Source organism: Oncorhynchus mykiss, chromosome 16 (assembly GCF_057628025.1).
Source record: "Oncorhynchus mykiss isolate SJ-2025 chromosome 16, ASM5762802v1, whole genome shotgun sequence".
Lineage (NCBI taxonomy): Eukaryota > Metazoa > Chordata > Actinopteri > Salmoniformes > Salmonidae > Oncorhynchus > Oncorhynchus mykiss.
Window position 1 is genome coordinate 66027399 of NC_143037.1, and position 13287 is coordinate 66040685.

The window sequence follows — 13287 nt, forward strand, 5'->3', positions numbered from 1 at the left end:
ATGCCAATAAAGCCCATTGAATTGAATTGAGAGAGAGAGAAATATGCAGCATCCACAACAGCTATTTCTACCACCAGTCCTAACCATAACCCTCAGGTAGTAAGACAATTCCGGAATCTGGAACAGATGAAGTTTCTAAGATACCTGCTCTGCTTGGTGGGTGGCTAGAACAGCTGCTGCAGCCTGTTTTCTGCTGGCTCTGCAGGTTTCTGTATCCTCGTGTTCCTGGTGTACCTGACCTAGGGCTGACTGTTTTCTCACCACATTGGCAATCACGAGCCATGGCGGAAATCTAATTCCACGTGACCGCTGAGTCACGGTAACTAGGATTCTCCAAAACTGCGCTCTGATGCCGCTGATGGTCATTAGTAGCCTACCAAACTTTCTAACTCAGCTCTCTATTGTCCCTCTAATAATTTTGACATCAATGCAAATACAATCGAAAACAAATCAAACACTTCCTGAGAACCTGTTGCGCCAGCGAGAGCCATCTCCTCGATAGCTGGCTGATGCATGGATTAAAATAAGTGTTCCCATGAGCAACATTTCTATAGGCTACATCATCCTTTGCATTTGTGTGAGAAAACAGAGTTTTGATGGCCTATATTAAAAAGTTGAGGATCCCATCAGCTTTCTGTAGGCTAGGCCTACTATATATTTTTTTCTCAACTTTCCTCATATTATGCACATTGCTTCGCTTTACAACCCGAGTAGCCTACCTGGCTGGCATGACAATGAATTGTGGGAGAAGTATCCTCCATTCCCTATTCCAGTGTATAGGCCTACAGATAACGTATATTTCCCCCTGCCCCTGTTCCTACAGGTGCATAATAATTGTCCAATCTAAATCAAATCTAATTGCATACACATATTATTTAGTATATGTAAAGACTACATTGAATCAAAAATAGTATGATCGGTGAGAATGCATTTTTCTGCAACTTTTTCAAATCATAGTTGCATGCATCATGTAGCATAGCCCATAGGCCTATATGTTTTGATAGGTTGATTATCACAACTAAAGTGAGCAAATAACGTAGCCTATACAGATGTAGGATCGTAATTACTCTTTTGGGGCTGAGAATTGTCCTGCAAAATTGTAGTTTATTCAAAGTTTAAAAAGGCTTCTAAAGTTTGTAATTTAAATTTTTAAATGTCAGACTTGATTTGCAATAACGAAAAATGTATCAACCCCTACAAAAAAATGTCCATTAACTATAATCCACATAATAAATTACATTCCCTATAACTGCAGGATTATTTTCCTGCTGTAGCAAACTGTCTGAAATTAAGATTCTACAGGCCTAGGACTCCTGGAGCAGGGTTGGAGAGTCCATAACCTACATAGCCTAATGAAATATGTTCTTATAAGCCAGAGTTTTATAAAACAGAGTTTTGACTGGTCACTATTTAAAAGAGGATCCTAGCTTTCTCGTGCTGCTATATTTATTGCTAAATTCTTAAAGAAAACTCCACCCAAAAACAATATTTTGGTATTTATTTCATTCATCCCTTGTTGATACCTTCCCAAAATGTTTTAATTCTACACATATATTAGTAGGCTATATGTAATGACCAGATAAAATTGAGAATAGGCTGATGGGTGAGAATGTTACTTGTCAAATTGAGAATGAGAGACTGAAGAAGTGTGCAGCCTGCTCAAGAAACAGAGCAGAGTTTTTGCTTTTCATGTTACTTTTTTCAAATCATCACTATATAAAGTCACATCAAGCAGCCTTAGAATGTATTACAAATCAAAACATATAGCCTAAGGTTTGTATCACAAATGAAAGAATAGCCGCTCCCTCAAAAATAGTTTGGGAAAAATATCCTTTGTATTTTATATAGCTATGTTCAATTGTATTATTCTTACCATAAAATAAAGAAAATAATGACACTGGAATTATAAGCAAATCTTGTCTGCTAAATTAATTAATGTACCCCACAGCCATATGGCTCAGAATATGCTACTCTGTTCTTCTGAAATAGGCTACATTTTAATAATATCATGTGGTTTCTTTAAACCTGACTGAAATAAATAAGTCTACATTTTTAAAAAGTCGATGTTCCAAAGGTCTACATCAGTGGCTTGTAGTCTATGCGTGGAAGCCCTGAGATGCTAAACGTGTTTATGTTAATTAACGGTAAATTACAGTGAGACCGGCAGTTATTTGCATGACAGTTACCAGCTGACAAAATGTAATGGCCGCCACAGCCCTAACCTGATTTAATGCATTAATCCTGTTGGTCTGGCCTGTAGCAGACAGGGAATACTTATAAAAACAGATTGGTGCTGTAAGTCTGCCTCACCTTCACCAGACCTCCCTACTGTACACCATCTGTGCTGTACACACAGAGCCAGATGGGGGGGTTACATCATGGAATAACAATGGTTTATTTCAGTGCAGTACAATATTATTGATTAACACACACGCAGGCATTCTCCAAGCTAGGTTTTGCTTCCAGTTTAATTTAATTGATTTTACAGTTGGATTTGTAAAACATTTAGCTTGTTTTTTTTAAGGTAATATAAGATAGCTTGTGTTATTTCTGGCAGTATAGCTAACCAGGCTACAGAGGATAACCCTAGGTAACGGCTGTACAGATGGCAGCTGCCCAGTGATAAATTAGCATATGACTCACCAAGGAACAGAGCACATACAGTATGTTCAGCCATACTGTTAACCTTAAACTTTTAATGTCACATGCACAAGTACTCTAAAATGCCTTTCTTACTTACTCAATACCCAACAATGTAATAATCAATAACAGTTTAATACTATAAAAAAATATAAAAAAAACAAGAAACAAGAAGAAATATGAAGAACACAATAAGTAATTAAGCATACCATATTGGTTCCAATACCTTCCAATGTGCAGGGAAACTGGAGTGATGGAGGTAGATATGTATAGGGGTAAGGATATAAGATAAACAGAGTAGCAGCAGCTTGTATGTGAGTGGGTGACTGTGTGTGTAGAGTCAGTATAAATGTATGTGCATATTATGTTTGAGTGAGCAGATGCTGGAGTGAGTATGTGTGTAGGGCCCTGCGAGTGTGTAGGGCCCTGCGAGTGTGTAGGGCCCTGTGAGTGTGTAGGGCCCTGCGAGTGTGTAGGGCCCTGTGATTGTGTAAGGCCCTGCGAGTGTGTAGGGCCCTGTGAGTGTGCATGGAAACAGTGCTAAACAAAAAATAAAAAGGTAAATGAGGATACAAGGTTAACTCAGTCTGTGTAACTATTTTATTAGCTCTTTCTCAGTCTTATTGCTTGGGAATAGAAGCTGTTCAAGAGACTGTTGGTGCCAGACTTGATGCACCGGTACAGCTTGCCGTGTGGAAGCAGAGAGAATAGTCTATGGCTTGGGTGGAGTCTTTACCGATTTTCTGGCCATTCCTAAAACACCGCCTGATATAGATGTCCTGGATGGCAGGGATCTCGGCCCCAGTGATGTACTGAGCTGTGCGCACCACCCTCTGTAGTGCCATGCAATCGATGGCAGTATTATTTCCATACCAGGCAGTGATGCAGCCAGTCAAAATGCTCTCAATGATACAGCTGTAGAACTTTTTTGAGGATGTGAGGGCCCATGACAAACTTTTTCAACCTCCCGAGGCGCTGTCGAGGCTTCTTCACAACCTGCTCCACTTCGGCAGGGAAAGGTTGTTTTTCTGGCACCACACTTCCAGGTCACTGACCTCCTTCTTGTAGGCTGACTCATCATTGCCTGTGATCAGGCCTACCACCTTAGTATTGTCATCAAACTTGATCAATCAATCAATCAAATGTATTTATAAAGCCCCCCTACATCAGCTGATGTCACAAAGTGATGTACAGAAACCCAGCCTAAAACCCCAAACAGCAAGCAATGCAGATGTAGACGATGATGATGGTGTTGGAGTTGTGCGTGGCTACACAGTTGTGGGTGAAGAGGGAGTACAGGAGGGGACCAAGAACATACCCCTGTGAGGCCCCCATGTTGTAGGTCAGTGTGAAGGAGGTGATGTTGCCTGCCTACTAACATAGCAAGGAATAAAGCCCATGGAAAAGTTCAACCAAAAGAGCTAATATGCATAATGACTTATTGAAATATAGACAAAGGTATTTAATGAAATCCTCATCCTATGTGGTTTTCAGGGCTAAGACTAAAACAACTTATTGAACCAGGCTATACTTGAGTCATCATGCTTTTGTTTTGCTAGTTTCTCTCTGTAAACATTCTTTAAGAATCTATAGCATAGCCTGAAAACCTGCTTGCTAATTTATATGATAAGGCAAAGAGCAACAACCATTAATGCTATTGAATCATTGAAGTTAGTTAGCTAGTCAGTTAGTTAGCTCCCCCAAGCAACATAGAGCAGTATCCTTCATTATCCTTCACTTCACTATCCTACAATGTTGTGAGCTACTGTATACATCAACGCTGTGTGTGTGTGTGTGTGTGTGTGTGTGTGTGTGCGTGTGCGCGCGCATGTGTGTGTGTGTGCGTGCGTGCGTGAGTGTGTGTGTGAGTGCGTGCGTGCGTGAGTACGTGTGTGTGTGTGTGTGTGTGAGTGTGTACATGTTTAACTATTTTTGAATAGTAAGCAAACAACAATTTGACCAACTTGGGATTTTTTTTTAGTCTCCACGAGATCAAATACTATTTCTAGGGGGTTTAGGATCAAGGTTAGAATTAGTGTTAGGGTTAGAATTACGTTAAGGGTTAGTGTTAGGAGATTAGGGTTAGTTTTAGGGTTAGGAGCTAGGTTTAGCGTTAGGGTTAGGTTTTTGGGTTAAGGTTAGGGTTAGGGTTAAGGGTAGTGTTTGAGCTTTGCTACTCGACCCTAGCCCGATGGACCCCGACATTATGCATCAGGTTAGGGCAGGGGAGGGCCTGTTATTTCATCAATAACTATAGGGTTCGGGTATCACTAAATTGATGAATAACATTTTAAAAATGAGCTATTTGCTTGTGCTTTGCTGAGCAGTACATATCATAGTGTCAGAAGTGCTTCAACCTCTTCAAATATAAGACCAGAACATTGTCAGAGTTCCACAGGAGAGACTATTTTACCAAAAATAATAATGTCCCTTGAGTTTTGTCGTAGTTAAGAGTGATGAAAAGTTGCTAGTTTACAGCTAACTGCTATCTGTCTCTTCATTGAGTAGAAAAGCAAGCAGAGGAGTTGCTATGGTTACTCACACTGTGTTGACCCTCCCACTCTGTCTGCCAAATTCTTTCTCTTTGATCTTGTTTTCCTTAATAGGATGTTGGTGGACTGAGCAAGGAGGTGTGTCCTGGGGATAAATACAGTCTCTTCCAATACATCGAAGAGACTCTCTCCACACAGACACACTGTTGTTTTTGAATGTGGCATTTTGGGGCTTCTTTGTGTTCATTTGTTTTGGCACCTCTCAACACCCCTCATTATCACCATATATGCACTCATCCACTCAATTACACTACTGACTACACACACCATTGTTGCTCTAATAAATATAATTTTGTTATTTCTTTATCTCCGGTTGTCTCCCTCTTTCTTACAGGCTACGAGCTGGTTCGTAAAAACACAAGTAGAGCCATGAACAGAGCACATGCAGCGTGAGCAGCACAGTGAGAGAGGGACACACAAACGAGCAGCTAATGGATACTAATGGAGTTATTTCTGATTTCAGAGCTCGAGCAGGGACTTAACATTTGGCAGAAGCAATTGGGCCTCGCTAGGGTAGGGCCTGAATGTCGCGGGCATGGGTAGGTCTCGGGCTTAAAATTCATGGCCGTGTAGGGCTCTAGTGTTTGTATGTGTGCATGTGTGTGTGCGTGTATGTGCCTGTATGTGTTTGCGCGTACATGCCATACAGGAACCTAAAGAGAACGCTGAACTATGGTCCCCTTTTGTTTTTGTCACTAAGCATTTGTTCAACTGTCTCATGCAGAAATAGTGTGCAATATGATGGGGATTGAACTCTAAAAAAAAACTGGTCCTACTAAAATGAATAATCTCAATTTATCATATTAGGTGCTGAAAACCCCCAAATACATGTAGTTTCCCTTTCTTCTCCTTTCTAACAAGTTAATGTATTCTATCTGTCTGGGATGGTTGCCAGGGTTTTGCAGCCCATGGGTAGACACACGGAAAGTAAACACACATAATTAAAACTGTTCAATTGTAATTTGAGTCTGTGCTTGCCCCAAATCCATATCCTAGAATACACTACTGAGAAAAACACTTAATTTCAACAATAAATCATTATTTATTTAATTTTTCCCTTGAGTCCAATCTTCCACAAATATGCCACCATCAATAACCTAATGTATTAACATAACCCAAAACTTAATTGGGAGAATGTAGGGTGTTTTTGAGCAACACTTCAGCGGCAACACATCGTCATCGGGCCTTCACTCCCAGCTGTACAGGTTTAACAGGAAGTTGCATATTCCGGCGCCGACAGAGATGGCCGCCTCGCTTCGCGTTACTAGGAAACTATGCAGTTTTTTGTTTTTTTACGTGTTATTTCTTACATTGGTACCCCAGGTTATCTTAGGTTATTATTATTATTATTAATTATCAAAAATGTCTAAAAACCTGTTTTTACATTGTTATTATGGGGTATTGTGTGTAGATTGATGATATAAACTATTTAATCCATATTAAAATAAGTCTGTAACTTAACAAAATGTGGAAAAAGTAAAGGGGTATGAATACTTTCTGAAGGACCTGTATGCATTTATATGTAGGCTAGGTGTGCCTTTTGTTAAAAATATATATGTATATTTATGCAGTTCTGTCCTTGAGTTGTTGTTGTCTATTAATGTTCTGTATTATGTCGTGTTTCATGTTTGTGTTGAACCCCAGGAAGAGTAGCTGCTGCTTTTGCAACATCTAATGGGGATCCAAATAAAAAAGTGCTGTCGGATTCTAAAGAAAACCAATGCGCAATATTGTACCTAGCTTGTGTTAATAGGGTAGCTCTCATGCAGGTGTGCCAATGAAGATCCAATGGACCTTCATTTCTTTGATCTTCTATTGACTTGAAAAGTTGAATGGGCTGAAGAAGCAACAAAACGAATTATGATATTCTCTGAAACAACACAGATTAATGCATGGTAATGCATCACAAAAATAACGCTTGCAAACTAAAGGTCTTTGCTGTGTCATTTAGTGTTATGGAAGACAGACCAAGTCTGATTTTGTGTTGTGATTTGATGTCTTCTCGTTGTTTATTATGATTTGTTGTGTCTGTCGTATGTTCCTTCCTGATTTGTTATGTCTGTCGTATGTTCCTTCCTGATTTGTTATGTCTGTCGTATGTTCCTTCCTGATTTGTTGTGTCTGTCATGTGTTCCTTCCTGCAAGCCCTGGGGTGCTTTGTCCCCTTCGCTCTATTTGCTGCAAAACCTGTCTGTCTATCTGTTGCCTGTTTGAACTGTACAGTAAGTCTCTCTTTCTCTCTCAGCCTGACTCACTGATTTGTTGAGCCCCTGATGTACAACCAATCCCCCAAACGTTTGATTCCCTGCTGTATTTTTCTTTCCCCTTGTGTTCAGAATTCCTCTGAGTCTCAGCTAAACTTCTGCTCGTTCACTTCACAGACGCCCCACCAATCCACCACCAGTACCCCAACCCAGTCACAATAACACACACACGTGAGAACACACACACACATACAGTACTAGTCAAAGGTTTGAACACACATACTCATTGCAGGGTTTCTCTTTATTTGTACTATTTTCAACATTGTAGAATAGTAGTGAAGACATCAAAATTATGAAATAACAGATACGGAATCATGTAGTAACCAAAAAAGTGTTAAAACAAATCAAAATATATTTGAGGTTTGAGATTCCTCAAAGTAGCCACCCTTTACCTTGATGACAGCTTTGCACACTCTTGGCATTCTCTCAACCAGCTTCATGAGGTAGTCAACTAAAATTCCTTCCAATTAACAGGTGTGCCTTGCTAAAGTTAATTTGTGGAAGTTATTTTCTTCTTAATGCGTTTGATCCAATCGGTTGTGTTGTGACACGGTATACTGAAGATAGCCCTATTTGGTAAAAGACCTAGTCCATATTATGGGAAAGAACAGTTCAAATAAGCAAAGAAAAATGACTTTGTTACTTTATGGCATGAAGGTCAGTCGATACGGACAATTTCAAGAACTTTCAAAGTTTCTTCAAGTGCAGTCGCAAAAACCATCAAGCGCTTAAATGAAACTGGCTCTCATGAGGACCGCCACAGGAAAGAAAGACCCAGAGTTACCTCTGCTGGAGAGGATAAGTTCATTAGAGTTAACTGCACCTCAGATTTCAGCCCAAATAAATGCTTCACAGAGATCAAGTAACAGACACATCTCAACATCAACTGTCCAGAGGAGACTGCATGAATCAGGCCTTCATGGTCAAATTGCTGCGAAGAAATCACTACAAAAGGACACCAATAATAAGAAAAGACTTGCTTGGGCCAAGGAACACGAGCAATGGACATTAGACTGGTGGAAATCCATTTTTGATACCAATCGCTGTGTCTTTGTGAGACGCAGAGTAGGTGAATAGATGATCTCTGCATGTGTGGTTCCCACCGTGATGCATGGAAAAGGAGATGTGATGTGCTTTGCTGGTGACACAGTCTGTGATTTATTTAGAATTCAAGGCACACTTAACCAGCAAGGCTACCACAGCATTCGATACGTCATCCAATCTGGTTTGCGCTTAGTGGGACTATTACTTGTTTTTCAACAGGACAATGACCCAGAAACACACCTCCAGGATGTGCAAGGACTATTTGACCAATAAGGAGAGTGATGGAGTGCTGCATCAGATGACCTGGCCTCCACAATCACCCGACCTCAACCTAATTGAGATGGTTTGGGATGAGTTGGACTGCAGAGTGAAGGAGAAGCAGCCAACAAGTGCTCAATATATGATTCCATATGTGTTATTTCATAGTTTTGAAATCTTCACTATTATTCTACAATGTAGAAAATAGCACAAATAAAAACCTTTGAATGAGTAGGTGTGTCCAAACTTTTGACTTGTACTGTATGTACTCAGACACACACACAGAGACAGATAGACAGACACACCTACACAGTCACAACCACACATACTTTCAACGTTTTACCTCAAATGATATCAGATGATATCAACCTCAATCACGGTCAGAGACCTTTTAAGAAGGTAAAAATACCCCCAAAACGATCATTTGTGTAGTGACATTGTCACATCCTGACCTTAGTTCCTTTTGTATGTTTCTATTTTAGGTTGGTCAGGATGTGAGTTGGGGTGGGCTTTCTATGTTTTGTTCTTGTGTTTATATTTCTATATGTTTGTCCTGGTATGGTTCCCAATCAGAGGCAGCTGTCAATCGTTGTCTCTGATTGAGAACAATACTTAGGCAGCCTGTTTTCCCACTCTTTTTGGTGGGTGGTTATTTTCCGTTTCATTGTTTTCACCATTCGGGACTGTTTCGGTTTTTCTTTATTCGCTTATTCGTTTGTTTCCTGTGTTCAGATTAATAAATATGACCAACACTTACCACGCTGCATAGTGGTCCGATATTTCCTACTCCTCCTCAGACGACAAAGAGATTCGTTACAGACATTTGAAGGTCTTAGATGCAGATCAACTTTGAGAAAAAGCCAATTTGTGTGTGTTTTTACAACAATGAATGTGATATGCTGTCTTGTGTTGCATGTCTTGTGTCAGCTGATCTCTTGAGGTCATGCCACAGCATCTCAATCGGGTTGAGGTCAGGACTCTGACTGGGTCACTCCAGAACGCATATTTTCTTCTGTTGAAGCCATTCTGTTGTTGATTTATTTCTGTGTTTTGGGTTGTTGTCCTGTTGCATCACCCAACTTCTGTTGAGCTTCAATTGGCGGACGGAAAACCTAACATTCTCCTGCAAAAGGTCTTGATAAACTTGGGAATTCCTTTTTCAGTCGATGATAGTAGGCAGCAAAGCAGCCTCAAATCATGATGCTCCCTCCACCATATTTTAAAGTTGGGATGAGGTTTTGATGTGGGTGTTCTGTGCCTTTTTTTATCCACAAATAGTTGTGTGTTCCTTCCAAACAACTCAACTTTAGTTTCATCTGTTCACAGAATATTTTCCCAGTAGCACTGGGGAACATCTAGGTGCAGCAATGTTTTTTTTGGACAGCAGTGGCTTCTTCCGTGGTGTCCTACCATGAACACCATTATTGTTTAGTGTTTTACATATCATAGACTCATCAACAGAGCGGTTAGCATGTTCCAGAGATTTAGCTGACACTCGGATTCTTCTTAACCTCAGAGCATTCTGCGCTGTGCTCTTGCAGTCATCTTTGCAAGATGGCCACTCCTAGGGAGAGTAGCAACAGTGCTGAACTTTCTCCATTCATAGACAATTTGTCTTACCGTGTACTGATGAACATGAAGGCTTTTAGAGTTACTTTTGTAACCCTTTGCAGCTTTATGCAAGTCGACAATTCTTAATCTTAGGTCTTCTGAGATCTCTTTTGTCCTATGCATGGTTCACATCAAGCAATGCTTCTTGTGAATAGCGACCGCAAATTTTGTGAGTGTTTTTGATAGGGCAAGGCAGCTCAAACCAACATCTCCAATCTTGTCTCATTGATTGGACTCCAGGTTAGCTGACTCTTGACTCCAATTAGCTTTTGGAGAAGTCTTTAGCCTAGGGGTTCACATACTTTTTCCAACCTACACTGTGAATGTTTAAATGATTTATTCAATATAGACAAGACAAATACAATCATTGGGGGGTTATTAGTTTAAGCACACTATGTTTGTCGATTGTTGTGACTTAGATGACGATCAGATCAAATTTGACTACCAATTTATGCAGAAATCCAGGTAATTCCAACGGTTCACATACTTTTTCTTGCCACTGTAAATACACACACACACACACACACACACACACACACACACATTTTTCTCTCCTCTCTTCTGCATAGCAGTCAGTCAGTGTGAGCCTTTAATGAGACTGTCAGAAATAGCTACTTTTCATCTAAGAAAGCCTTTCTTCCAGACAACAGACACACAAAGACAGACAGACAGACAGACAGACAGACAGACAGACAGACAGACAGACAGACAGACAGACACATGCACTTCATGTTTCTTACAGTCATTGGGTACGGTTGCATTACGTTGCAATACTCAGATTAATATAACAGTTTGAATCCACTTTGCAAGAATAAAAATGTTGCAAGTACTCCTTTTTACATGGACAAATCTGAAATCAGGCTACCTGATGGGACTTTGATACATTCAGAAAATTGCCAATCAAAATAAACTTTATACAGTACCACAGCGACCATGTCATTTTTTTGGAAGCTTATTTGATTCTAAGTTTTGACATATAAAGTTTGTATAAAAACTATTTCTAGATGCATACTTTTTTCCCAAAGAGGGAAGCTTCAATGCTTGTGCTAGCACATGCGCAGATCAAATACACCCCTGGAACTCAGATTAAAGTGTTTACATACCTTACACTGATTAAAGGAAAACTCAACCCCAAATCTATCTTTTTGTATTTCTTTCATTAGTCCATTGTTGATATAGTTCCAAAATGTTTTGCATGTCAGCAGTCAAGATTTCAAAAATACAGAAAACTGGCCCATGAGGTGCATTTTGCATGATATGATGCCAAATGCATCATACGGGACAGATTTCTGTATTTTGAAAGTTACGTATCTTGAAAACTTGATTGCTGACATGCAGAACTGCTTTAACTCAGCGACATTTGTGGTCATGGTTGTCATGAAGTTGATCTGATGGGGGAGGTTTATGACCCCCAAAAATATCTTTCCCCTTTTTCCTCCCTCTACTCTACCGATGTGACTATTGAAAATCCCTTTGTTAACATGGAGAGTCTGGTAACATCAAAAGGTGGGAAACTAAACCATATTTCGGTAATCCAACCACTTGAAAATATGCGTTGGTACTTAATGAATATGATATCAGATCAGTTGGCTTCTGAGACATTATTACTGATGATAGGATGACATAAACTGTATCTTGGAAAGTCTACACATTCTAGTTATCAAATTCACATGGAATTGTTGTGCAATTTAAATGTTTAAATATGAAACTATTTGTGAAAATATGAAATGTAATTTTAGCTCCTAAATTAGATAATTGGTTTTCATGAGTGAACTATGCTCAACTCAGTGGCCCCGCCCATGTGAACAGACACTGGTTGTAAACTATGAAACACGGCCCTCTCTCCCAACCCTATATAAGCCCCTTTACGAAAATGTAACTTCCTGTTCCAATGACGTGTGGACTTGAGGTCCCCACATTGAAAGGACAAAGACCACCTACTGAACTAAGCCAACCTCAGCAAGAACCTAATGAAATTAGCATCAAGTTTCAATGTGAAGGTGATGACCTACACGCCGGAAGGATGAATTTCGACTATACCAGCCAGAATATATCATGAGCTTAAAGTATGGCAACTTGGTATGAACTATCACGCCTGACTAGGGGGTGTTCTAGTATGTATATTTCTATGTTGGTGCTAATATGGTTGCCAATTAGAGGCAGCAGTTTATCGTTGCCTCTGATTGGTGATCATATTTAGGTAGCCATTTCTCCACATGTGTTTTGTGGGATATTGTTTGTGTTAGTGTGTTTGGGCACTACGACGTCACGGTCTTTGTAAGTGTTGTGTCTAGTTTCACTTTGTATTAAAAAGATGTGGAACTCAATGCACACTGCACCTTGGTCTGCTCATTTTGAAGATCGTGACATGAACTTTGAATTCTTATTCACTAAAGAAGTGATACCTCCTAGCCATTGCATTAGCGCAGCAACTGTAGACGTGGGCTAGGAGAGGACGGACAGAGTCTATTCTACCACACGACAACGGTACTACCAAGTATTCGTTCTACCACCAGACATTCTTCAAAGGACAAACTGGCCTACTAATCTACCGACTCGCAGCTCAGAGTAAATATTTATTGCATTTTCGTTCTTCAAATCGCGGTAATTTAGAATGCATAAGATAATGTATTTACGATAGCATAGCTTCTCCCTTTGTAACTCAGTCTTCCCGCTCTTTCATTCAAAACCCAACACCCTTTGTGTAACCAGCCATCATAACAGTGCCGTCCGCTAGAGACGTTTTCCTTTATGACATTTGTAATCAATGTATGATCCATTCTGTGTAGATGTAATTCTGAGTGATTATTTAGTAAATAAATAATTAAACCACATTTTGTATTGCTGAATCAACTTGTTAGCCAGGGTTCGTGATGATAACCAAGAATGTTCAACTTTCAGATGAGACTAAAGGTGAG